The sequence below is a fragment of the Notamacropus eugenii genome, chromosome 1 (assembly GCF_028372415.1).
Source record: "Notamacropus eugenii isolate mMacEug1 chromosome 1, mMacEug1.pri_v2, whole genome shotgun sequence".
Taxonomy (NCBI): Eukaryota; Metazoa; Chordata; class Mammalia; order Diprotodontia; family Macropodidae; genus Notamacropus; species Notamacropus eugenii.
This window is the reverse complement of record NC_092872.1, coordinates 102,879,250-102,904,848: the sequence shown is the minus strand read 5'-3', so window position 1 is coordinate 102,904,848 and position 25,599 is coordinate 102,879,250. Positions and strand designations below refer to the sequence as shown.

General features: G+C 39.0%; 1 protein-coding gene across 10 annotated transcripts in view; it reads left to right on the top strand.

Annotated features, from left to right (window-relative positions):
* APBA1 (amyloid beta precursor protein binding family A member 1) overlaps positions 1–25,599 on the top strand; it is a 278,713-nt gene that overhangs the window by 157,289 nt on the left and 95,825 nt on the right. The window contains exon 4 of one of the 10 annotated variants that reach the window (XM_072611193.1): positions 23,494–23,566. The exons of the other annotated variants lie outside the window; for them this stretch is intronic. The gene's annotated coding sequence lies outside the window, so the exon portion shown is untranslated. The remainder of the gene's footprint in view (positions 1–23,493; positions 23,567–25,599) is intronic. 10 annotated transcript variants of the gene reach the window in all.

Below are 25,599 nucleotides of genomic sequence, written 5' to 3'. Positions count from 1 at the left end.
GACTACACTGCCTGTCATCTTGTAATGGCAAGTGAAATAGGATCTTTTACTGTTTTTGCTTTAGTATAATCAAGAAGTATAATACCTCTTACTACACATGTATAACCTATAGTCAATTGCTTCCCTTCTCAGTGGGGTTGGGTGGGGAAGGAGGAAGGGAGAGTAATTGGAACTCAGAGTTTTAAAAGCTAATGTTAAAAATTGTTTTTACATGCAGCTGGAAAATAAAACATACAAGTAATGGGATATAGAAATTTATCTTGCCCTACAAGAAAATAAAGTGGAAGAGAATAAGAGAAAGGAGCGGTATGATAGAAGGGAGAGTAGATTGGGGGAAATGGTAATCAGAAAGCAAACTCTCTTGGGGTGGGAGGAGGGGAGAGATAGGGAGAAAATTTGGAACTCAAAATCTTGTGAAAGTGAAGATTGAAAACTAAAAATAAATAGATATGTATTTTTAGAAAGTATGATGCCTCTATTTGAAAATGACTGAGGTGGGTCTTTCCAACCCGTTGTCAGGCCTGGGAAGATTTGTAAGAAGGTCCACATCTTTTGTTAATGAGGCCTTGGTTCTCAAGGGATATGATGCCCTCTGGCTCTAAAAAGTGTATAAAGACTCTAAGGTGCAGGTTTTATTTTGGAGCTCACTGAATGGAAGTGTTTGTTTGGAAGTGTTCCAGAGGACTCTGGAAAGCCACTAAGTAGCCTCCCTGCTTTGAGGACCCAGATGTCGTACTTCCCTCTCTGGTAACTATGGCAGGCAGTTGGACCTTGCCTGTTGAATTCAGGTAGACGAAGGCATGTCTGTTGACTTTTAATTTCTCTGCATTTTCCTTGAGGCTCAGGGTGTTGACTCCCCTGAACCAGGTGAATGATATATGTGCTTGACTAAAGGATTGATACATAAGCTTGATTAAAGTGATTGTTAACCCTTCAAAAGTTGCCTTTCCTTTTATGAATGCAGATCTAAGAACCTGTGATAGTAGCCCCCCCGTGCATGTTGGGGTGCTTACTGATACACATCTGAATTTGGATAATAAACTACATTATATTGTCTAAATAATTCATACCTAGTACAGAAGTTTAACCTTTTTATAAACCTTATAGATTAACTAAGATAAAGTGGATGATTAATTCTATAGGTCAATTCATTTTAGCAAACATTTAATCAGTCATCTATTATATATGTAAGGAACAGTTGATAATGATAACAGTGATTAAAAAGTGAGTGTTGGACCAAAAAACATATATGATACCTTTAATGTCAAATCTCTTCTGTAGTTTGGAGTCTGGAGACCTAGAAAAGTCTCCATCCAAATAATAGATTTTGTTTTGTTTACAAAGCAGATCAGAGATTTAAAAAGCAAATTTTCTCATGCAATTGTAAAATATAAAACTCTCAGAAAAGTCAAGTGTTGTTAAGGCAGAAGTCCTCCAGATTGAACTCTATTATTTTGATGAACACATTTTTCACCTAAAAGAACAACTGTGAAGGTCATCTCACTCCTCAAGAGCCCTTTTTCCAAACCCTCTTATTTTTTTTCATTGAAAATACCGTTGCCATCTGAAATTAAGTTTTGAAAAAGATGCCACATTTTCTGTCATTATGATCATTATCATATAAATAAAGATGTTTACTGAAAGCTAATTGTGTGTTTACATGCCACTAGACTAGGCACTGTGTGGGTCTATAGAAAGCACAGGCTTTTCCCTCAGGGCATTTAAAATCTAAAGGAGAATCCTAGACAGACAAGATGAATAGGATTTTAATTGGCAGAGATGAGCAGATATTCAGTACTGCTGGAAGAAATTCCCTGATTTCCTTCCTATGATCATTAAACCAATGCACTTAGCTGAATTTGGTTGGTCAACAAGTATTTATTAAGTGTCTGCTTTGTGCCAGGCACTGGGTCAAATGTTGGAAGCAATGTGATGTTGTGGATAGGACTGGACTTAGAGTCGCTAAGGAGACTAACAATGGACTAGAGAAGGGTGTAGGAGAGATGCCCAGTCTCTAGACTCTACTAGTATCTTCTTGATGACAACACACGACAACAGAAAACAAGAGTTGCCCCAGTTGGGTAGATCTAGGTGAGTTTTAGCTTCTCTTGTTCAAGAGAATGATGAGACGAATGATCCATCTGAATGGTTGAGTCAAGAACCATCACTTCTTTACACAGAACCCAAGAATAATGGGATAGATTACTTTGTGTGTTTGACCAAGTTAGTGCTTGAAAATTTTTGTTGGTGCCTTTTGTTTTCATGTCATTTTCATTTTTAAATATAGCCATTCTCCCTACCTAGAGGACTCGCCCCTCATAACAAATAATAAAACAAAGAAGAATATATCCAACATTTCAATCAAGTTTTACAGTGCATACAATGTTACTCACCCATAGATACCCCTCCTCTACAAGAAGAAAAGGAGGCAAGTGTATTATCTTACCACTTCATTGGAAACAAGTTTGATCAAACTAATTTTGTCCTAAAAACATCCTTCCTTTACCCTACAAATTGCCATTTTCCTTCCTTTGTAATTCCTAGAGTTCCTTTTCTTGGACGTGTGTGTGAGTGTAATTGCTTCAGTGTGTGAATATGAAACCCCAAATCACCATGCTGGAGAGAATTGAGCCTGGCAGAGAATCAGAGCACAGCAGGGAGAAGAGGGAAGAGATACCATCAGAACTGGAATCTCTGAAGTGCAGTCAGTTAGGCTCCCTCCAATTAGCAGCAGCCATTTAGCACCCAAGATTCCTCCACAGTACTGACACAGTTCTGTTTCAAGTCAGTTGGGTGCTGTTCTTAGAAATTAAGGGACCCTAACTAATTGGACAGTAAAGGAAGAATCTGATCTAGATGACAGTGTTTAATAGCACTTTCAAGAGATCTTAATGCCCCTTCTGGTTCTGAAGCTAATACTGTGTGAGACACAGCAAATGTCATGTAACTTTATTTTCTTTATTTCTTCTCATAAAATGAAAGCTTCCTCTACCCCCTCACCCCTAGTAATGAACTAATAATTATTTGAAAATTCTTTTTCATTGTTTCAAACTACCAAAATGAAGTACCATATAAAATTTTGACATTCTATCATTCAGGAAAGACTCTACCATCCCTTCTTTTAAGGGTAGGAGGCAGGGAATCATACCTGTGACTCCATTAACCTAGAATAGTGGTCTCCCAAGTGAGGTGTACATACCCCAGGGGATGGGTGAGATGACATCAATAGGTGCACTTTGTGGAACAAACCAATCTGAAGGTGAATTGTATCCTACCCTCACAACTCAAATACAACCCCACTACTCCCTTCAGGTTTGCCATGATGGTCACAAGATTAACAGGGATAGGGGTGTGGGGTGAGTGCCTGTGCAATAGGATTGAGAGGGGAATTTTCCCAATGGTGCCAGTGTGTGCCCAGGTCTCAGTTATAGGTACTCCAGTAACTGAAGGACTTCTCTCAAGCAGTAATACCTACTGATAGCTGAATCTACCTTCCTAATCCCAAGTTGAAGGATGAGATAACCCTGCTTCTCAGTGTCTCTGCAGCTTCAGGGTTGAAGCCATGGAGAAAGAAGGACTCATACAGCTGCCAGCAGCCTTTGAGGGGTTACTTCTCTCCATTTTAATACTAATAGCTATTGTTGTTATTAACTATCTAAGCTATCATTTGTAAAGGGTTTTAAAGTTTGGAATTTTGTTTTATTCTCATAATACTGGAACCCCATTTACAAGTGAAGAAAATGGAGAGGCTAGAAGTTAAATGACTTTCCCAGGGTCTCATGGCTCATAAGTGTATGAGATTAGGTACTAGTCTCTCTGACTCCAGGTCCAGCACTCCATCTTAATGTTGTTGAATTATTTTGGTCATGTCTGACTCTCCACGAACCCATTTGGGGATTTCTTGGCAAAGATACGAGAATGCTTTGCATTTCCTTCTCCAGCTCATTTTAGTGATGAGGAACTGAAGCAAATAGGGTTAAGTGACTTGCCCAGGGTCATATAGCTAGTAAGTGTCTGAGATTAGATTTGAACTCAGGTCCTCCTGACTCCAGGGTTGGAAATCTATCCACTGTGCCACCTGGCTGTACTTTTTAGACCATCTAACTATTTTTCCTGGCTTTTCATGTTTCCCAGGTTCATTGTATTCTTCCAGCTCAGGGGTGGGGAACTTGTGGTCTTGAGGCCATGTGTGACTCTTTAGATCCTCAAGTGTGGCCCTTTCACTGAATCCAAACTTCACAGAACAGATCCCCTTAGTAAAAGGATTCATTCTGTAAAACTTGTACTCAATTAAAAGGCAGAAACCCAAGGACCCAGAAGGCTCAGGTTTCCTACCCCTGTGCCATCTCATCAGCACCTTCCTCCTGTTGCCTACTCACCTCTGGGTCACTGATGCCAGCATGGAAGCTTCCAGAATGGCAGTGGTGACAAGCAGGGATGGTACCGATAGATAAAGAAGGTTGTGGAGTGAAGCAAGTAGCAGCTGTGACTCAGATGGGAAAGAGAAATTCCGTATTCATTCCATTCAGTTCAGTGCAAATGCTTATCATAATGAATTGGTCAATGCCCCACCTCCCTCAATTTCCTTGAGTCATTAGCCAGTGCAACAGAATGGGGAAAATTAATAATAAAAATAACAGTAATAATGTGTATGTATGAAATAATGAGAGATGGTGAGAATGTGTGTGTGGGGGGGTGTGGGTGTGGGTGTGTGTATGTATGTGTGTGTGGGTGGGTGGGTGTGGGTGTGTGTGTGTGTCTGGCTATGAAAACCCTACGACAAATACAACAGAAACAGAAGCATCTGACCTCTTGGTGAATAGTATGTAGCTTCTGCTCAAGATTCACATCTCAAGTTTCTCAGGAATAAAAGAATGTAATTATGTAATTCCTCTACCTTTAAAAGAATTTATTTAAAAAAGAGAAAAAATAGCTCTTTAAGTAGCTATTTATACCTTTAACTAGTTGTCTTTCTGTACATTGTACATCTAAGAGAAGTGATGGAAATAGTAAAAGAACCATCCACTTTTTAGGCAGGTTTTTCCCACTGAATCTCAATTCTCTGGGCAATGAATTTAGATCCTGACCTCTGAACCACTGTAGCGTAAAAGTGCTAAGGCAAGATTTCAAAAAATAGTAAAGTATAGTGAATTAAGTTGTAGTTATTAAAATTTTTGTGTGTATGACAAAGTTTTTGATACTAATAATAAGATTTTTAAATTGTTCCATATTTAATTCAGCATTTAATTTCAATTTTGTATTATGTATTACATTGTATATAATCTATCAGGACAGAAATATATGTATATAATTTTTAAGTAAATACATATCTGTTGGGGGAAGCATGTGTACAAATGTTTTACTGATAGAAATACAGGATCAAAAAACTTTGTAAAGAATTCCAAATGAGGAAATTCCCTCTGCCACTGGAGATCTGCACCTGCTCTGTAACATGTATTCTTAGAGTTCTTCTAGCATAGAAATGGTTTCCTTCTTTGTATTTATTTCCCAATGCCAACAAAGTGCCTGGCATGTGATATGTGTCTAACAAATTCTTGATGATTGCCTTGCTTGGGGTCGCATGGCCAGTATATATTAGGGATGAGATTTGCATTTAGTCCTCTTAGTGACAAGGCCTTCTCTCTGTCCACTATGCCATGTTTCCTCTCCTATGACTCTGTGTCTGTAATAATTATACCATGACCACCACTACTGTTCTATCTTCTCCATGTAACCATCCATACCTTTCACTCCCCCTAGCCAAGTGAAAAAAAAAATCTCCTCTCCCCAGATTTCTTATAACACTTTGCCTGGACCTTTTCTTTTCACTTAACCTATTTTTGCTTCCTTCATAATTATCTGAGTATCTGTCTTTTCCATTTATTGGAAACTCTGTGATGGCAGGACATAAATACTTGCATATAGAAAGCATTTAAAACTACTTGCTGATTTTGAATTTTAGTTGAAGCCAAGAAAAAATTAAAATATACATATTTATGAACTATGAAACCCTCACTACACCTACTGGCCATACTGGCCAAACTCTTTGAAAAACTTGTTTAGGGGGGCGAAGCCAAGATGGCGGAGTAGAAAGACACACATATGCTAGCTGTCCCCCCACAGGTCATAAAATACCTGTAAAGAAAGACTCTCAACAAATTCTAGAGCAGCAAAAGTGGAGAACAACAGAGTGGAAGAGATTTCCAGCCCAGGGTGACCTGAAAGGAGGACGAGAAACATCTGTTGCACCAGATGCAGGAGCTGAGCCCAGTCCAGCCTTGGCCTCACCATGTGGCTGAGCTCTTGGAGGATGATACGAATAGGGCTTGAGGGTGGAATCTCCAGTCACAGTAGCAACAGTTTGCAGATCCCTCAACTCACAGGTGCCAAAGGTCAGTGAGAGGGTTTTTTCAGCTGGCTGAGAAGGGAAAAGGGCAAAGGGCCTTCCCATAGTTCTGGCCTCAGGCAGTGGCCACAGAGGCCACATCGGGCAGGTGGCAGCAGTTCCCACAGCAGCCTGCATCCACTGTTAGATCATAAAAGCCCTGGGGGCCCTGAGCAGCTGATTCTTACCTCAGCCCTGTGTAGAGGCCCTGAGGGAAATGATCTTTATCTCACACTGAATGGTGGCCCTGCCCATGCAGCTTATCTGATTCTCAACCCCCAGTGCTGGCTTGGCAGAACTGGAGGTGAGGTGGCTGTGAAGAGGAAACTCTGCTAAGATTCTGGGCACAAAAACCTCTTCCTGCTCCCAGACCAGTGTACAAGCTTGATTGTGCCATCTTGGAGGAACTATGATCTTACAGAACCCCAGAGTATAACCTACTCTTGACAAAGGATCCAAAAGTCAAGTAACTGGTTGGGAAAATGCCCAAAAAAGGGGAAAAAATAAGACTATAGGAGGTTACTTTCTTGGTGAACAGATATCTTCTCCCATCCTTTCAGATGAGGAAGAACAATGCTTACCATCGGGGAAAGACATAGAAGTCAAGGCTTCTATATCCCAAACATCCAAAATAAAGATTCAATGGTCTCAGGCCATGGAAGAGCTCAAAAAGGATTTTGAAAATCAACTTAGAGAGGTGGAGGAAAAATTGGGAAGACAAATGAGAGAGATGCAAGAAAAGCATGAAAAGCAAGTCAACAGCTTGCTAAAGGAGACCCAAAAAAATGCTGAAGAAAATAACACCTTGAAAAATAGGCTAACTCAATTGGCAAAAGAGGTTCAAAAAGCCAATGAGGACAAGAATGCTTTCAAAAGCAGAATTAGCCAAATGGAAAAGGAGGTTCAAAAGCTCACTGAAGAAAATAGTTCTTTAAAAATTAGAATAGAACAGATAGAGGCTAATGACTTTATGAGAAACCAAGAAATCACAAAGCAAAACCAAAAGAATGAAAAAATGGAAGATAATGTGAAATATCTCATTGGAAAAACAACTGACCTGGAAAATAGATCCAGGAGAGACAATTTAAAAATTATGGGACTACCTGAAAGCCAGGATCAAAAAAAGAGCCTAGACATCATCTTTCATGAAATTATCAAGGAAAACTTCCCTGATATTCTAAAACCAGAGGGCAAAATAAGTATTCAAGGAATCCACAGAACACCGCCTGAAAGAGATCCAAAAAGAGAAACTCCTAGAAACATTGTGGCCAAATTCCAGAGTTCCCAGGTCAAGGAGAAAATATTGCAAGCAGCTAGAAAGAAACAATTCATGTATTGTGAAAATACAGTCAGGGTAACACAAGATCTAGCAGCTTCTACATTAAGGGATCGAAGGGCATGGAATATGATATTCCAGAAGTCAAAGGAACTCAGACTAAAACCAAGAATCATCTACCCAGAAAAACTAAGTATAATACTTTAGGGGAAAAAATGGTCATTCAATGAAATAGAGGACTTTCAAGCATTCTTGATGAAAAGACCAGAGCTGAAAAGAAAATGTGACTTTCAAACACAAGAATCAAGAGAAGCATGAAAAGGCAAACCATCAAGGAGCGCATTTACTAAAGTTGAACTGTTTACATTCCTACATGGAAAGACAATATTTGTAACTCTTGAAACTTTTTCAGTATCTGGGTAGTTGGTGGGATTACACACACACACACACACACACACACACACACACACACACACATGCACACACATGCACACACAGAGAGAGAGAGACAGAGAGCACAGGCTGAGTCGAATAGGATGGGATCATATCTTTAAAAAAATGAAATTAAGGAGTGAGAGAAATATATTGGGAGGAGAAAGGGTGAAATGAAATGGGGCAAATTATCTCTCATAAAAGAGACAAGTAAAAGACTTTTCAATGGAAGGAAAAAGGGAGGAGGTGAGAGAAAAAACATGACGATTACTCTCATCATATTTGACTCAAGGAAGGAATAAAATGCACACCCATTTTGGTATGAAAACCAATACAGGAAAGGGGGGAGAAGGGGATAAGTGGGGAGGGGGGGGTTGATGGAAGGGAGGGTAATGGGAGGAGGGAGCAATTAGAAGTCAACATTCTTGGGGAGGGACAGGGTCAAAAGAGAGAGTAGAAGAAATGGGGGGCAGGATAGGATGGAGGGAAATATAGTTAGTCTTACACAACATGACTGTTATGGAAGTCATTTGCAAAACTACACAGATATGGCCTGTATTGAATTGCTTGCCTTCTCATTGGGGATGGGTGGGAAGGGAGGGAAGAAGAGAAGTTGGAACTCAAAGTTTTAGGAACAACTGTTGAGTATTGTTCTTGCATACAACTAGGAAATGAGAAATACAGGTAATGGGGTTTAGAAATTTATCTTGCCCTACAGGACAAAAGAGAAGATGGGGATAAGGGAAGGTAGGGATGTTAGAAGGGAGGGCAGATTGATGATAGGGGTAATTAGAATGTTCGGCATTTTGGGGTGGAGGGAGGGGAGAGATGGGAAGAAAATTTGGAACTCAAAATTTTGTGAAAATGAATGTTGAAAACTTAAATAAAAAAATACTTTTGTAAAGAAAAAAAAAGCTTGTTTATACTTGCTTTCACTTCCTCTCTTCTAATTCTTTCCTAAACCCTCTACAGTCTGACTTTCAAACTCTTCCCTCAACTGAAATTGTCCTTTCCAGAGTCAGTAGTTTTCTCTTAATTGTCATATCTGACAATCATCATCCTTTTTTAAAAAACCTCTCAGGGGTATTCTACACATTTGACCACCATCTTCTCCTGGATGTTCTCTCATTCCTAGGTTTTTATAGCTCTTCCTTAATTCTTCTTTTACCTATCTGTTCATTCCTTTCTCAGTCTCCTTTCCTGGATCATCATTCACAATACATGCCCTAAATGTAGCTGTCTCCCAAACCTCCATCCTGGGCTCTCTTTTTTTCTCTTGGTGACCTCTGCTCACATGGATTTAATTAGCATTTCTATGGCAGATGATTCTCAGAACTCTGCTTTCAACTCTTGTCTCTACAGAGCTCCAGTCCTGTATCACCAATTGCCAAATGGACTTATTGAAGTGGATGTCCTAAAGATGTCTCAAACTCATTATGTCCAAAACTAATCTCATTCCAAACATATCCATCTTCCAAAATTCACTGTTTCTGTCAAGAGCAGCATCATCATTCCTGTCACTCTGGTTTGCATCCTCAGCCTCTCACTACCAGTCAATCCCACATCAATCAATCAATAAACAGTTTTTAAGAACCTACATTGTAACAGGCACTGTGTTAAGTTGTCAAATCTGCTGTTTCTGCCATCACAGCATCTCTAATATCCATCCCTTTCTTCCCATTCAGACACTTATTCATCACCTTTCACTTCAATTATTGCAGCAGTTTCCTAATTAGTTTCTCTAATCCATCATTCATGCAGCTGCCAAACTGATTTTCCTACAACACAACTGTAGAAGCATATTAAAAATCTCCTCTTTTAGTTTCACCAGAAATATTTTTCTCTAAAGTTTTCTCCAGACTCTTGAGAAAAATTGCTTGGAAATGTGGGATAGGTCAGGACTAAAGGAAAAGGGGCCTTTCTTTAGGTAAAAAGAAAACAGGGACAACCAGAAACTTACCGGAGTACCTCTTGTGTGGATAAGAACACTGCCTTTCCACTCCCCAGTATGTGACCATGATATTGACCTGTCTGTGGGCAATCTTTTCCCTCTATTCCCCGAAGAGATCAGACTGGGATCTACTCCTTGAGAAATACCCTCTTCCATTCAGCTGTGGAGACTCAAACTGCCACCTATTGAAGAAAGTGCTCCAGAAAGAAAGGAATACTGATATGTTTGCTCAGTTCTGAGATGATAACTCAGGCTATATTTTAAGATATTTTTCCCTTTTTTAAGATTCCTATAAATGTTACCTTAAACTGTCTAGGGGCAAAAACACACGTCAAAAGGTATGAGGAAACTGCCACTTTGGATGTCTTTAAAAAAATGAAAATTGTTTTTGGTAGGTTGGTGTCTGAATACGGAATAAAAAATTAGTTTTTTCCTAGACCCAAATTTTGCCATGTTACTCACCTGATGAAGACATTTTATCTAGGATAAAATACAAACTCCTCAGTTTGGCAGTAAAACCCTTTATCACTTGATCCCAACCAACCTTTACAGCTTTATTTTGCATTACTCTCCTTCATTCACTCTTGTTGTCTAATCTAACTGTCCTTTCTATTCCTTATATGTAGCCCTTCATCTCCCACCTCCATAACTCTGTACTAGCTATCATTCAGTATACTTTGTACTAGCCTTTTACCACTTGATCCCAACCAACCTTTACAGCTTTATTTTGAATTATTCTCCTTCATTCACTCTGTGGTCCAATCTAAATGTCCTTTCTATTCCTTATATGTAACCCTCCATCTCCCACCTTCATACCTTTGTTCTAGCTGTATTTCATGCAAGTGTAACCTTCTACATGGGTCTTTTCTTGACCCCTTCCCCAGCTATTATATCCTCCCCAAATTGCTTTATACATATGTGTGTGTATTCACACACACACACATATACTCATATATACCTATAGATACCTAGTTGAGGAAGACAAAATATATGTATCTATGTCTGTGAGTATACACACACACACACACATATCTTGTCTACCCAACTAGAGTGTTAGCTTCTTTTTTTGATACGTTTTTTATTCAGTGTTCTACAGTCACTTCTATATATCTTAGATTTTCCCCTTCCCTCCCTCTTCTTCCTCCTTACATCCCCACTCCCTCCTTGAGACAGTATACAATTTTATATAGGTTCTACACATACATTCCTATTAGATACATTTTCACCTTACTCATGTTGCTTAGAAGAATTAAAATGAATGGGAGAAATCATTAAACAAACCAAAATATAATACAAAAAAAATGGTCTGCTTCATTCTACAATTGAATTCCATAGTTCTTTCTCTGAATGTGGAAGGCAGACCATTGGGAATTTTTTAAGTCCTTGCATTGCAATGAAGTACTATGTCTACCAGAAAAATTCCTTGCACACTGTGGTTGTTTCTGTACAAAGTTCTTTGGTTCTGCCCCTTTCACTCAGCATCAGTTCATATAATAAGTCTTAGTATTCCATTACATTAATATACCACAATTTATTCAGCCATTCCTCAATTAATCGGCATCCCCTCAATTTCCAGTTTTTGGCCATCACAAAGAGAGCTGCTATAAATATTTTTGTACATGTGGGACCCTTTCCCATTTTTATGATCTCTAGGGAATACAGTCCTAGAAGCAGGATTGCTGGGTCAAAGGGTATGCACATTTTTATAGCCCTTTGGGCATAGTTCCAAATTGCTCTCCAGAATGGTTGAATCAGCTCACAGCTCCACCTACCATGAATTAGTGTTCCAACTCTCCCACATCTTCTCCAACATTCATCATCTTCCTGTTTTGTCATGTTAGTCAATCTGATAGGTGTGATGTGGTATCTCAGAGTTGTTTTGATTTGCATCTCTCTAATCAATAATGATTTAGAGCATTTTTTTTATAAGACTATAGTTTTGATTTCTTCCTCTGAAAACTGCCTGTTCATATCCTTTGACCATTTATCAATTGGGGAATGACTTATATTCTTGTACATTTGACTCAGTTCTCTATATATTTTAGAAATGAGGCCTTTATCACAGACACTAATTGCAAAAACTCTTTCCCAGTTTTCTGCTTCCCTCCTAATCTTGGTTGCATTGGGTTTGTTTGTGCAAAAACTTTTAAATTTAATGTAATCAAAATTATCCATTTTGTACTTCATAATATTTTGTATCTCTTGTTTAGTCAAAAATTCTTCCCTTCTCCATAAATCTGATAAATACACTATTCCTTGCTCCACTAATTTGTTTGTAGTATCAATTTTTATAACTAGATCATGTACCTATTTGGACCTTATTCTTGTGTAGGGTGTCAGGCATTGGTCTATGCCTAGTTTCCACCACACTGTTATCCAGTTTTCCCAGCAGTTTTTGTCAAACAGCGAGTTCTTATCCCAGAAGCTGAGGTCCTTGTGTTTTTCAAACAGTAGATTGCCACTATATTCATTGACTACTGTGTCTTGAGTACATAACCTATTCCACTGGTCTACCCCTCTGTTTCTTAGCCAGTACCAAGTGGTTTTGATAATTGCTGCTTTATAATACAGTTTGAGATCTGGTAGAGCTAGGCCACCTTCCCTAGCATTTCTTTTCATTAGTTCCCTTGATATTCTGGACTTTTTGTTCTTCCAGATGAATTTTGATATAATTTTTTCTAGCTCTGGAAAATAATTATCTGATAGTTTGATTGGTATGGCACTGAATAAGTAAATTAATTTAGGTAGAATTGTCATTGTTATTATATTGGTTTGGCCTACCCACAAGTAACTGAAGTTTTTCCACTTACTTAGATCCGATTTTATTTTGAATTCATATAGTCCCTGGGTTTGTTTTGGCAGGTAGACTACCAAATATTTTATAGTGTCTACAATAGTTTTAAATGGGATTTCTCCTTCTATCTCTTACTGTTGGGCTTTGTTAGTAATATATAGAAATGCGGATGATTTGTTTGGGTTTATTTTGTAACCTGCAACTTTGCCAAAGTCAAGTGGTTTTTTCTTGACTCTTTGGGATTCTCTAAGTATCATGATATCATCTGCAAAGAGTGATAACTTAGTTTCTCCTTTGCCTATTCTAATTCCTTCAATTTCTTTTTCTTCTGTTATTGCTACAGTTAACATTTCTAGTACCATATTGAATAATAGTGGTGATAATGGACATCCTTGTTTCACCCCTGATCTTACTGGAAATGCATCTAGCTTTTCCCCATTGCACATAATGGTTTTAGGTAGATACTGCTTATTAATTTATGGAAAGTTCCATTTATTCCTATGCTCTCCAGTGTTTTCAATAGGAATCGGTGTTGTATTTTGTCCAAAGCTTTTTCTGCATCTGTTGAGATAATCATATGGTTTCTGTTAGTTTTGTTGTTGATATGATCAATATTGCTAATAGTTTTCCTAATATTGAACCAGTCTTGCATTCGTGGTATAAATCCACCTGATCATAATGTATTATTCTTGTGTTAAGTTGCTGTATTCTTTTTGCTACAATCTTATTTAAAATTTTTGCATCTATATTCATTAGAGAAATTGGTCTATAATATTTTTCTCTGTTTGGCTCTTCCTGGTTTAGGTATCAAAACCATATTTGTATCATAAAAAGAATTTGAGAGGACTCCTTCTTCCCCAATTTTCCCAAATACTATATTTTCTATATAGTATTGAAATAAACTGTTCTTTAAATGCTTGATAGAATTCACTTTTAAATCCATCTGGCCCTTCAGATTTTTTCCTAGGGAGTTCATTGATGGCTTGTTCAATTTTTTTTCTGAGATGGGGTTATTTAAGTATTCAACTTCCTCTCCTATTAATTGGAGCAATTTATATTTTTAAAAAATAATTATCCATCTCATTTAGATTGTTAAATTTATGGGCATACAGTTGAGCAAAATAATTTCTAATTGCTGTTTTAATTTCCTCCTCACTGGAGGTGAGTTGACCCTTTTCATTTTTTATATTGGTAATTTGATTTTCTTCTTTCTTTTTTTTAATTAAATTGACCAAAGATTTATCAATTTTATTGGTTTTTTCATAAAATCAACTCAATTTTATTTATTAATTCAATAGTTTTCTTAATTTCAATTTTATTAATCTCTCCTTTGGTTTTCAGTATTTCTAACTTGGTATTTACTTGAGGATTTTCAGTTTGTTCCTTTTCTAGCTTTTTCAGCTGCATGCCCAATTCATTGATCTCCTCTTTCTCTATTTTATTCATGTAGACATTCAAATATATAAAACTTCCCCTAAAAACTGCTTTTGAAGTATCCCATAAGATTGGTAGGTTATCTCATTATTGTCATTCTCTTGAATGAAGTTGTTGATTGTTTCTATGATTTGTTGTTTAGCCCACGCATTCTTTAGGACTAGATTATTTAGCTTCCAATTAATTTTTGGTCTATCTTTTCATGGCCTTTTATTACATATAATTTTTATTACATTATGATCTGAGAAGGATACATTCACTATCTCTGCCTTTCTGCACTGGATTGTGAGGTTTTTATGCCCTTAGTACATGGTCAATTTTTGTATATGTGTCATGTACCACTGAGAAAAAGGTATATTCCTTTCTATCCCCATTCAATTTTCTCCTGAGATCTATCATATGTACCTTATCCATAGTTTTATTCACCTCCTTAACCTCATTTATTTTGAGGTTAGATTTGTCAAGTTCAGAGAGGGGGAGGTTGAGGTCCCCCACTAGTATAGTTTTGCTGTCTATTTCTTCCTGTAACTCTCTTAACTTCTCCTCTAAGAATGTGGATGCTATACCACTTGGAGCATACATGTTTAGTAATGATATTGCTTCATTGTCTATGGTGCCTTTTAGCAGGATATAGTTTCCTTACTTATTTCTTTTGATTAGATCTATTTCTGCTTTTGCTTTGTCTGAGATTAGGATTGCTACCCCTGCTTTTTTTATATCAGCTGAAGTACAAAATATTCTGCTCCAACCTTTTACCTTTACCCCGTGTGTATCCCCCTGTTTCAAATGTATTTCTTGTAAACAACATACTGTTGGATTATGGTTTAATCCATTCTACTATCTGTCTCTGTTTTATGGGTGAGCTCATCCCATTCACATTCATAGTTACGATTCCTATGTGTCTTTCCCTCCATCCTCTTTCCCACCTTTTGTGCTTTTATTTCTCCCTTCTCCCTTCCCCTCCACAATAGAGTTTTAATTTTTTACCACCACCTCCCGAAGTCATCCTGTTCTTTCTTTCAGCCCTCCTCCCTTTCACTCCCCTTTACCCTTAGTACTTCTTTCCTCCCTTTTAGCCTCCCCTCCCTTTTCTTTCTCCCTTCCCCTCCTACTGCCTATAGAGCTAATTAGATTTATATACTTAATTAAGTTTGTTGTTCACTCCTTGAAACAAATCAAATGAGAGTAAATATCAAGCAATGCTCATCTCCCTCCCCTCTTTCCCTCTACTGTAATATAATTTTGTGCCTCTTCCTGTTATGTAATTTACCATTTTCTGCGTCCTCCTTTTCCCATCTCCTATTACAATCGCTTAGCACCCTTAAATCACATTTTCATTATCACATCATTTACTTTATAGCTGTTGCCTCTATCTGTGTATATCCCCTTTGTATTTCATAATAAATATACAGTTCTCAAGATTAATAAGTATCATCTTCCCTTATAGAGATGTAAACAGTTGCCCATATTGAGCAATAAATATTTTTTCCCCTGCTTACTTTTTTATGCCTCTCTTGAGACCTGTGTTTGAAGATGGAATTTTCCATTGAGTTCTGGCCTTCATCAGGAAGGTCTGGAAATCCCTTATTTCATTGAATGTCCATCTCCTTGTCTGACATGTTATGCTCAACTTTGCTGGGAAATTGATCCTTGGTTGTAGTCCCAGCTCCTTTACCTTATGGAACATCATATTCCAATTCCTTCAGTCATTTAATGTAGAAGCTGCAAGGTCCTGTGTGATCCTGCCTGTAGCTCCTTGATATTTGAATGGTTTATTTCTGGCTGCCTGTAGTATCTTCTCCTTCACTTGATAGTTCTGGAATTTGGCAATGATATTCCTTGGTGTTTTTAGTTTGGGATTTCTTTCAAGAGGTGAATGGTGAATTCTTTTGATGACTATTTCCCCCTCTGAATCTAGGACTTCTGAGAAGTTTTCCTTGACAATTTCTCAGAAGATATTGTCCAGGCTCTTTCTTATCATGGCTTTCTGGTAGACCAATAATTCTTAGATTTTCTCTCCTGGATATATTTTCCAGGTCAGTTGTTTTTTCAATTAGATATTTGACATTTTCTTCTATCTTTTCATTCTTTAGATTTTGTTTGACTGATTCTTGATGTCTCATAGAGTCATTAGCTTCTACTTCCCCAATTCTAATTTTTATCAAATTGTTTTCCTCAGTTAACTTTTGCATCTCATTTTCCATCTGTCCAATTATTCCCTTTAAGGAGTGATTTTTCTCCATTTAGTTTTTGTACTTCCTTTTCCATTTGTCCAGTTTTCCCAGTTAGGTTTTGTTCTTCCTCTTCCATTTGTCCAGTTTTCCTTTTTTAGGAGCTCTCTTCAGTGAATTCTTTGTTCATACTTTTAAAATCATTGACCAGGTTTTCTTCTATTTCTTTAATTTAGCTTTTAGAATTCTTCTTCAGCTCTTCCAAGAGTGTTGTTTGTACTTGTGACCAGTTCATAGTCCCTTCTTAAGTTTCAGATGGGAGTATATTCTCAATGCTGATCTCTTTGGTATTTGTGTTTTGGTCCCTGTCCCCATAGAAAGATTCTAAAGTCTTTTTTTCTGCTTTGCTTCTTACTCATGATGATCACCCTTTTCCTGGCTTTTATAGTAGATCTCTGCTTCTTTTTGTTTGTTTGTTTGTTTTTTATTTAACTTTTAACATTGATTTTCACAAAATTTTGGGTTCCAAATTTTCTCCCCATTTTTCCCCTCCCCCCACCCCAAAACACCAAGCATTCTAATTGCCCCTATCACCAATCTGCCCTCTCTTCTATCATCCCTCTCTGCCCTTGTCTCCATCTTCTCTTTTGTCCTGTAGGGCCAAATAACTTTCTATACCCCTTTACTTGTATTTCTTGTTTCCTAGTAGCAAGAACAGTGCTCAACAGTTGTTCCTAAAACTTTGAGTTCCAACTTCTCTTCCTCCCTCCCTCCCCACCCCTTCCCTTTGGAAGGCAAGCAATTCAATATAGGCCATATCTGTGTAGTTTCGCAAATGACTTCCATAATAGTTGTGTTGTATAAGACTAACTACATTTCCCTCCATCCTATCCTGTCCCCCATTACTTCTATTCTCTCTTTTGATCCTGTCCCTCCCCAAGAGTGTTGACTTCAAATTGCTCCCTCCTCCCATTGCCCTCCCTTCCATCATCCCCCCCACCCTGCTTATCCCCTTCTCCCCCACTTTCCTGTATTGTAAGATAGGTTTTCATACCAAAATGAGTGTGCATTTTATTCCTTCCTTTAGTGGAATGTGATGAGAGTAAACTTCATGTTTTTCTCTCACCTCCCCTCTTTTTCCCTCCACTAAAAAGTCTTTTGCTTGCCTCTTTTATGAGACATAATTTGCCCCATTCCATTTCTCCCTTTCTCCTCCCAATATATTTCTCTCTCACTGCTTGATTTCATTTTTTTAAGATACGATCCCATCCTCTTCAATTCACTCTGTGCACTCTGTCTCTATGTGTGTGTGCGTGTGCGTGTGAGTGTGTGTGTATGTGTAATCCCACCCAGTACCCAGATACTGAAAAGTTTCAAGAGTTACAAATATTGTCTTTCCATGTAGGAATGTAAACAGTTCAACTTTAGTAAGTCCCTTGTGACTTCTCTTTGCTGTTTACCTTTTCATACTTCTCTTCATTCTTGTGTTTGAAAGTCAAATTTTCTTTTCAGCTCTGGTCTTTTCATCAAGAATGCTTGAAAGTCCTCTATTTCATTGAAAGACCAATTTTTCCACTGAAGTATTATACTCAATTTTGCTGGGTAGGTGATTCTTGGTTTTAGTCCTAGTTCCTTTGACTTCTGGAATATCCTATTCCACGCCCTTTGATCCCTTAATGTAGAAGCTGCTAGATGTTGTATTATCCTGATTGTATTTCCACAATACTTGAATTGTTTCTTTCTAGCTGCTTGCAATATTTTCTCCTTGACCTGGGAACTCTGGAATTTGGCCACAATGTTTCTAGGAGTTTCTCTTTTTGGATCTCCTTCAGGCAGTGATCTGTGGATTTTTTGAATGCTTATTTTGCCCTCTTGTTCTAGAATCTCAGGGCAGTTTTCCTTGATAATTTCATGAAAGATGATGTCTAGGCTCTTTTTTTGATCCTGGCTTTCAGGTAGGCCCATAATTTTTAAATTATCTCTCCTGGATCTATTTTCCAGGTCAGTTGTTTTTCCAATGAGATATTTCACATTATCTTCCATTTTTTCATTCTTTTGGTTTTGTTTTGTGATTTCTTGGTTTCTCATAAAGTCATTGGCCTCCATCTGTTCCATTCTAATTTTGAAAGAACTATTTTCTTCAGTGAGCTTTTGAACCTCCTTTTCCATTTGGCTAATTCTGCTTTTGGAAGCATTCTTGTCCTCATTGGCTTTTTGAACCTCTTTTGCCAATTGAGTTAGCCTATTTTTCAAGGTGTTATCTTCTTCAGCATTTTTTTGGGTCTCCTTTAGCAAGGTGTTGATCTGCTGTTCATGCTTTTCTTGCATCTCTCTCATTTGTCTTCCCAATTTTTCCTCCACCTCTCTAACTTGATTTTCAAAATCCTTTTTGAGCTCTTCCATGGCCTGAGCCCATTGGGTGGGCTGGGATACAGAAGCCTTGACTTCTGTGTCTTTCCCTGATGGTAAGCATTGTTCTTCCTCATCTGAAAGGAAGGGAGGAAATACCTGTTCACCAAGAAAGTAACCTTCTATAGTCTTATTTCTTTTCCTTTTTCTGGACATTTTCCCAGCCAGTGACTTGCCTTCTGAGCATCCTCTTCACACCCACTTGGCCTCCAGATCTGCACAGCCAGCACTTGGGGTCTGAGATTCAAATGCTGCTTCCCAGCCTCAGGGCTTTGGGCAGGGGCGGGGCTGCTATTCAGTGTGAGATTAAATTCAGGTGCTCAGGTAGGGCAGGGCCACCTCATGGGCTCAGTTCCCTCAGGGGGTTTATGCAGAGACCTTCAACAATGGATCCGAGCTCCTGCCTGCTTGGGGAGCCCTGGTCTGCTCCCGCCTCTGCTGCTGCCTCCTGAGGAGACCTGAGTTATGGGGGCACCCCACTCCCCTCTCGGCAAGCTGAGAAGACCCTCTCACCAACCTTTGGGGCCCATGGGTGGAGGGACCCATGTGGCCACTGGAGAGTCCATCCCTGAAGCCTGCTAGGATCCGCTCCTCTTGGTGCCTGCTCTTCTCCGTGCCACTCAGCCAAGGCAGGGCTGGACTCGGCTCTGGGTCCGGGGCGTGATGGACTTTTCGCGTCAGGTTTTCAGGTTTCTCTGGAACAGAAATCTCCTCTGCTCCGTTGTTCTGTGGCTTCTGCTGCTCCAGAATTTGTTGGGAGTTCTTTTTAACAGATATTTTATGGGCTGTGGGTTCAGAGCTAGCAGTATGTGTGTCTTTCTACTCCGTCATTTTGGCTCCACCCTAGATCTCTGCTTCTAAGGCACAAGGGGCTCTGTCCCACAGTTCTTGTACCTTGAACTTGAAGCTTTGTGTGTTGTGGCCTCTGGTTCTTTCAGCTAGATGCTAAAATGCTGCAGTTTACCTGGTCCTGAGGTGGCTGGTGTGAGAAAGCAGAGACCAGGTGAAGTCTTTTTGTGTTTCCCTGGATCTACCCTGGAGCTAGCTTGTTAAGTGTGGGGGAGGGGTGGTCTGGCAACAGGAAGTCTCCTCTGCTGAGCATAGGCAAGCTCAATGATTGGTGATCCAGGCTGCCCTAGTGTCTTCCCAATTCCTTTGCAGTGCTGAGGCACACCTGGGGTCCTGGTGTTGGTGGTTGCAGGGCTCTACTTCCCTGGGACTCCAGATCTCCTCCCAGTTTGCTGAGATGGGTCTGTCTGGGACAGCTCCAGTCTTGCACTTGTCCCTCCCCATCCGCCATAGCAAAGAGGGACCCTCCTTAGCTATTTTCCTAGCCTCAGATGCTAAGAGATTGTTTGCCCCTTCAGCTGATCCCACTATTCCAGGATTTTTCTGGGGAAATATTTTATGGATCTTTAAAAGTCAGCAATGTAGATATTTACTAAATACTTGTTGATTACTTGGTTTGTTGATAAGAATTCCAGGACATGGGTAGTAGATGCAGTGGGTTTTGGAGGCACAAAGGGAATTTGCTGTAATAGATTTAACACTTTGTCATCTAATCCAACCCCAATCCTCCCCTTCCCAATTTTACCCAATTTGATATATCAGAACAAGTACTAGACTGGAAATAAGGAGACCTAATCCTAATCTTGCTACCAAATAACTTGGATCTCATTCAATTCAATTTATTTCCCAGTTGTAGACTGCCCTTCAGTTTGCTTTCCTCTTCTATAAAATGAGAGGTTTGGATTAGGGGATCTCTAAGGCCCTTTCTACCTCTAAAATTATATAATTCTATGGCATCACATATAACTTGATTCCATTTCATTTTAAAAGAATTTCAATGTCTGTGGTGTTCAAGGTACTGTGTTAGGCCCTGAGGATATAAGGTGGAAAAATGTTATAGTCTCTGAGGAGAGGAGCTTATCATTGTCATGTTCTTCATCTTAGATAAGAGGAAGTATGATACACAAAGGTTTAATACATGTCAAAATATGCTTAAGTGCAAAAGAGTTAAGATAGTCACATGAGAAATTTAAAGAAGGTGGGAATCACTGCTACTTAGGAAGAAGGGAGAAGGGAAAAGGTATCTATCACCTAAGCTAAGCCTTGAAGGGAAAGGAGTATTATAACTGGTGCTTCTTTATCTGAGGAGTCTGCTACAAGCATAGAAAGTGGCCTGAATGAATACACAGAGGTGGGAGAGGTCAACATAGGACTTAGAAACAGTGACTAGTCCAGTCTGGCATAGAGAGCATGAAGGAGAAGAGCTGGAAATAATACTGGAAGGATGGTTAGAAATCAGACTATGGGGTGCCTAGAAAGCTAGATTAAGGAATTAAGAAATTTCTACATTATTTGATAAGCAATGATGACTTTCAAGAACAAAAGTGACTTGATCAGACCTTTGCATGGAGAAGGTTGCAACTGAATGAAGGAAAAATTAAAAAGGAGAGAGACTGGAAGCAAGGATGCCAATTAAGCTATCATGATAACTGGGGGCTGAGGTTATAAGTTCCTGAATTTTGGTAGAAAGACTGGGAGTCAAAAAGGAAGTAAGGGCAGCTATTCTGCAGAAAGATAATAGAGGATAAGAATAAGTACATGAATGGATGGATGGATGGATGGATGAAAGAGGATTTATTCTGTGCTAAGCTCTAGAGATATCAAAACAGAAATTAAGATAGTCTGTATCTTCTAAGAGTATACTCCAGTGGGGGGGGGGGGAGGGGGGTGGTGAAAGATAGCCAAGAGTAGGGAATTTCCAGCCTCAAGGCCACATGTGGTCCTCTAGGTCCACAAGTGCAGTCCTTTGATGGAATCCAAATTTCACAAACAAATCTCCTTAGTAAAAAGATTTGTTCTGTAAAACTTGGACTCAGTTAAAAGGCCACACCCAAGGATATTGAAGGCTACACGTGGCCTCAAGGCCACTGATTGCCCACCTGTAGATACAGACAGAGGAGTGGTGGTAACCAGTGAAGAATATTTTGTTTTAGAAAATTCCTAGGCTGGTAAATGGAGTAGATTGGCACTCCCTTTCCAGTAGCAAGGACAGCATTTATTTCATGATGGCTCCAGAACTGGAAAAGTCCAAGTGGCAGACAGGAGAGAGTAACATGGCAGCAGCTGAGATAGCTGAGGAGTGAATTCAAGCCTGGCTGGCTATGAGCCTAGATGTAGTAGGCAACTGAACAGCTATCGATCATCAAACACTCTCCAGGGCTTAGTTTGTGATCTGGACTGCTTGATGGTTGGTGATATTGCTGAGAAGGAAAGAATGAAGAGGCCCCTGGATTGGTCAATTAGGAGGCTATTGGTAACTTTGGAGAAAATAAAAGTAGTAGATTGTTGGGGATGGAAATGAGATTGTAGGAGGCTGAAGAGTGAATGAAGGGTAAAGAAGTAGAGGCCAGGAATGTAGACTGCTCTTTCTACAAGTGTGGCAATAAAGGGTAGAAATTAGCTCATGTTTAGAAACTTAGCTAAGCTAAGGTGTTTGGGTTTTGTTGTATTTTTAGGACAGGGAGATCTGAGTGTATTTGTAGGCAGAGAGGAAGGAGAAATAGAAAAGAAGAGAATGAAGATGAAGGCAGAGGTGAAGATAAAATTAGTAATGAAGCAAAGTCCCATGGGAGATATGAAGAAATGTGGCCAAAGGTAGAATTAGTGATGAAATAAGGTCCCATGGAAGATAGGAAGGAAAGGGGCCAAAGGCACAGGTAAAGGGACCACTTCACCCTCAGAGAGGAAAAAAAGGAAAGCAGAGAGGTTTTGACTGTGACTCAGGGAGCATGAAAGAACATGTGTCTGATGGCCTCAGTCTTCTCAGGAAAGGAGAGGAGAGTTTCTGTTGAGAGAGAATAGATGGAAAGCAGAGATAGAATTAAGGGCTTAAGGAGAGAAGGGAAGGTTTGGTGTAGCAGCTGAAGATTTAAGAAAAGGAGCTTCATAATGAGATGGGTTCATTTACATCAAAGGAAAATTATGTTCGTGATATAAACAAAAAACATCTCTCCTATAGATGCAGAAAAGGATTAAAGGGAATAGATCATTCTAACACCTCAATGCCAAATTACAAAGGTGTCTTCTAAAGCATTCTCTTCTTTAATTAGACTTTGAAATTGGGAACGAGAGAGAGAGAGAATTGCTTAAAATATCATTAGTGCAGCATGTTGAAATCATCTTAATGTGACCTTTTCTTAAGGTCTACTAAATCTGGGTTGTTTTATGGCTTTATGACTAGGTAAATGATCAAGTGACATAATCACTAAATCGATGAAGAGCTAAGAAATTACCAATAGATGTCATGATGAAAAGTCTACTAGAACGGGAGTCAGAAACTTGAGTTTTAGTCAGAATGTGTCACTAAACTAGATTTACCTCTCTGGGACTCAAATTTCTGAAAAGGAAGAAAATTGGATAAGGTCCCATTTGTTTGTTTTAAAAACTTAAGTGTTTTTTTCAATCAATGAAAATGCACCTTCTTTCCCTCCCAGTGCCTCCCACTCCCCACTGAGTGGGGAGATAGAAAGAAAAATTGAGAAAGAAATAAAAACAAAATCCCTATTATGAACATGTATAGTCAAGCAAAAAAATTCCTGTGTTGGTCAAAAAAATATGCATTTCAATCTGCAGGTCCCATTCCATTCGGAGATGCTATAATTCTGTGAACTGGTGAAAGATGCTGCAACCATCAACATCTTAGAGGGTAAAAAGTGGCAACGTCTAGCTCACTGCTCTCCATTACTGGAAAATTCCCAACTAGACTTTCTGGACTGGTTCAATAATGGGAAAAGGTCACAAATGATGTTACCAATACAAAAAAAATTGTCAGTGAGATTTTAGCAATTAATGACCCATATCCTTCCTTTCTTATCTGTTTAAAATCTTTTTAAAAATGTTCCTTGTACTGTTGTTGTTCAGTTGTTTCAGTCATGTCCAACTCTTTGTGACGCCATTTGGGGTTTTCTTGGCAAAGAGACTGCAGTGGTTTGTCATTACCTTCTCCAACTCATTTCACAGATGAGGAAACTGAGGCAAACAGAGTTAAGTGACTTGCCCAGAATCACACAGCTTGTAAATGTCTGAAGCTGGATTTGAACTCAAGAAGAGGAGTCTTCTTAACTCTATTTGCTCTACAACCTGACTGCCCATTAGAGCCATTCCTTTATGCAAGCAGTAGTTGTTCAGTTGTGTTTGACTCTTTGTGATCCCATTTGAAGTTTTCTTCTTCTTGGTAAAGACACTGGAATGATTTGCCATTTCCTTCTCCAGGTCATTATACAGGATTAAGTGACTTACTCGGGATCACACAACTAGTAAATGTATGAGTCTAGATTTGAACTTAGGTGTTCCTGACTCCAGGGCCTGCATTCTATCCACTGATACTGTACTACTAATTAGGCTCATAGAATTAGAACTGAAAGGGACCCTAGCAGCTGTCAAGTCTGACTCCCTCATTTATTTCTTTGCCCACACATCTATTAAATGTCTGAAACAGAATTTGCACCCAGATCATTCAGACTCCATTCTTAATGCCCTATCCACAATACCATATCTTTATTAACTATCTCACTGGAGGAAAAACATTTTTGTAGTCCCTGAAGCACAGTGTGTATATGAATGCTGGAGATAATAGTGACTTACTCATCACAAGCATCTTTGATGGAAACATGATGAGGAAGCAAGCAGGTTTTTTGCAGTCAGTAATCCAATAGGAGACATCTTTACAGGTATACAGCTCATTGAGAAGTGGAGAAGGAATAAATTTCCCAGTGTTGCTTATTAACTTTAAGAAAGTGTTTGAAAGACCTCATTTCTAAAATAAATAGAGAACTGAGTCAAACGTACAAGAATACAAGCCATTCCCCAATTGATAAATAGTCAAAGGATATGAACAGGCAGTTTTCAGAGGAAGAAATTAAAGCTGTCTATAGGGAGGCAAATCAAAACAACTCTGAGGTACCACATCACACGTATCAGATTGGCTAACATGACAAAACAGGAAAATGATACATGCTGGAGAAGATGTGGGAGAGTTGGAACACTAATTCATTGTTGGTGGAGCTGTGAGCTGATCCAACCATTCTGGAGAGCAATTTGGAACTATGCCCAAAGGGCTATAAAAATGTGCATACCCTTTGACCCAGCAATATTGCTTCTAGGACTGTATCCCCAAGAGATCATAAAAATGGGAAAGGGCCCCATGTATACCAAAATATTTATAGCAGCTCTCTTTGTGGTGGCCAAAAACTGGAAATTGAGGAGATATCCATCAATTGGGGAATGGCTGAAACAGTTATGGTACATGAGTGTAATGGAATACTATTGTGCTATAAAAAACAATGAACAGGAAGACTTCAGAGAGGCCTGGAAGGACTTACATGAACTGATGTTGAGTGAAAGGAGCAGAACCAGGAGAACTTTGTACACAGTAACAGCCACAGTGTGTGAGGACTGTTTCTGATAGACTTAGCTCTTCACAGCAGTGCAAGAACTAAAAACATTACCAAAGGATGCTTGAGGCAAAATACCATCCACATCCAGAGAAAGAACTATGGGATTGAATGCAGAATGAAGCAGAATGTTTTCTCTTGTGTCTTGTTTTGGTTTGGTTTTTCTCATGGTTCCTCCCATTTGTTTTGAATCTTCTGTGCAACATGACTAAGGTGAAAATATGGTTAATAGTAATGTATATGTAGAACCCATATAAGACTTCTTGCCATCTTGGGGAAAGGAGAG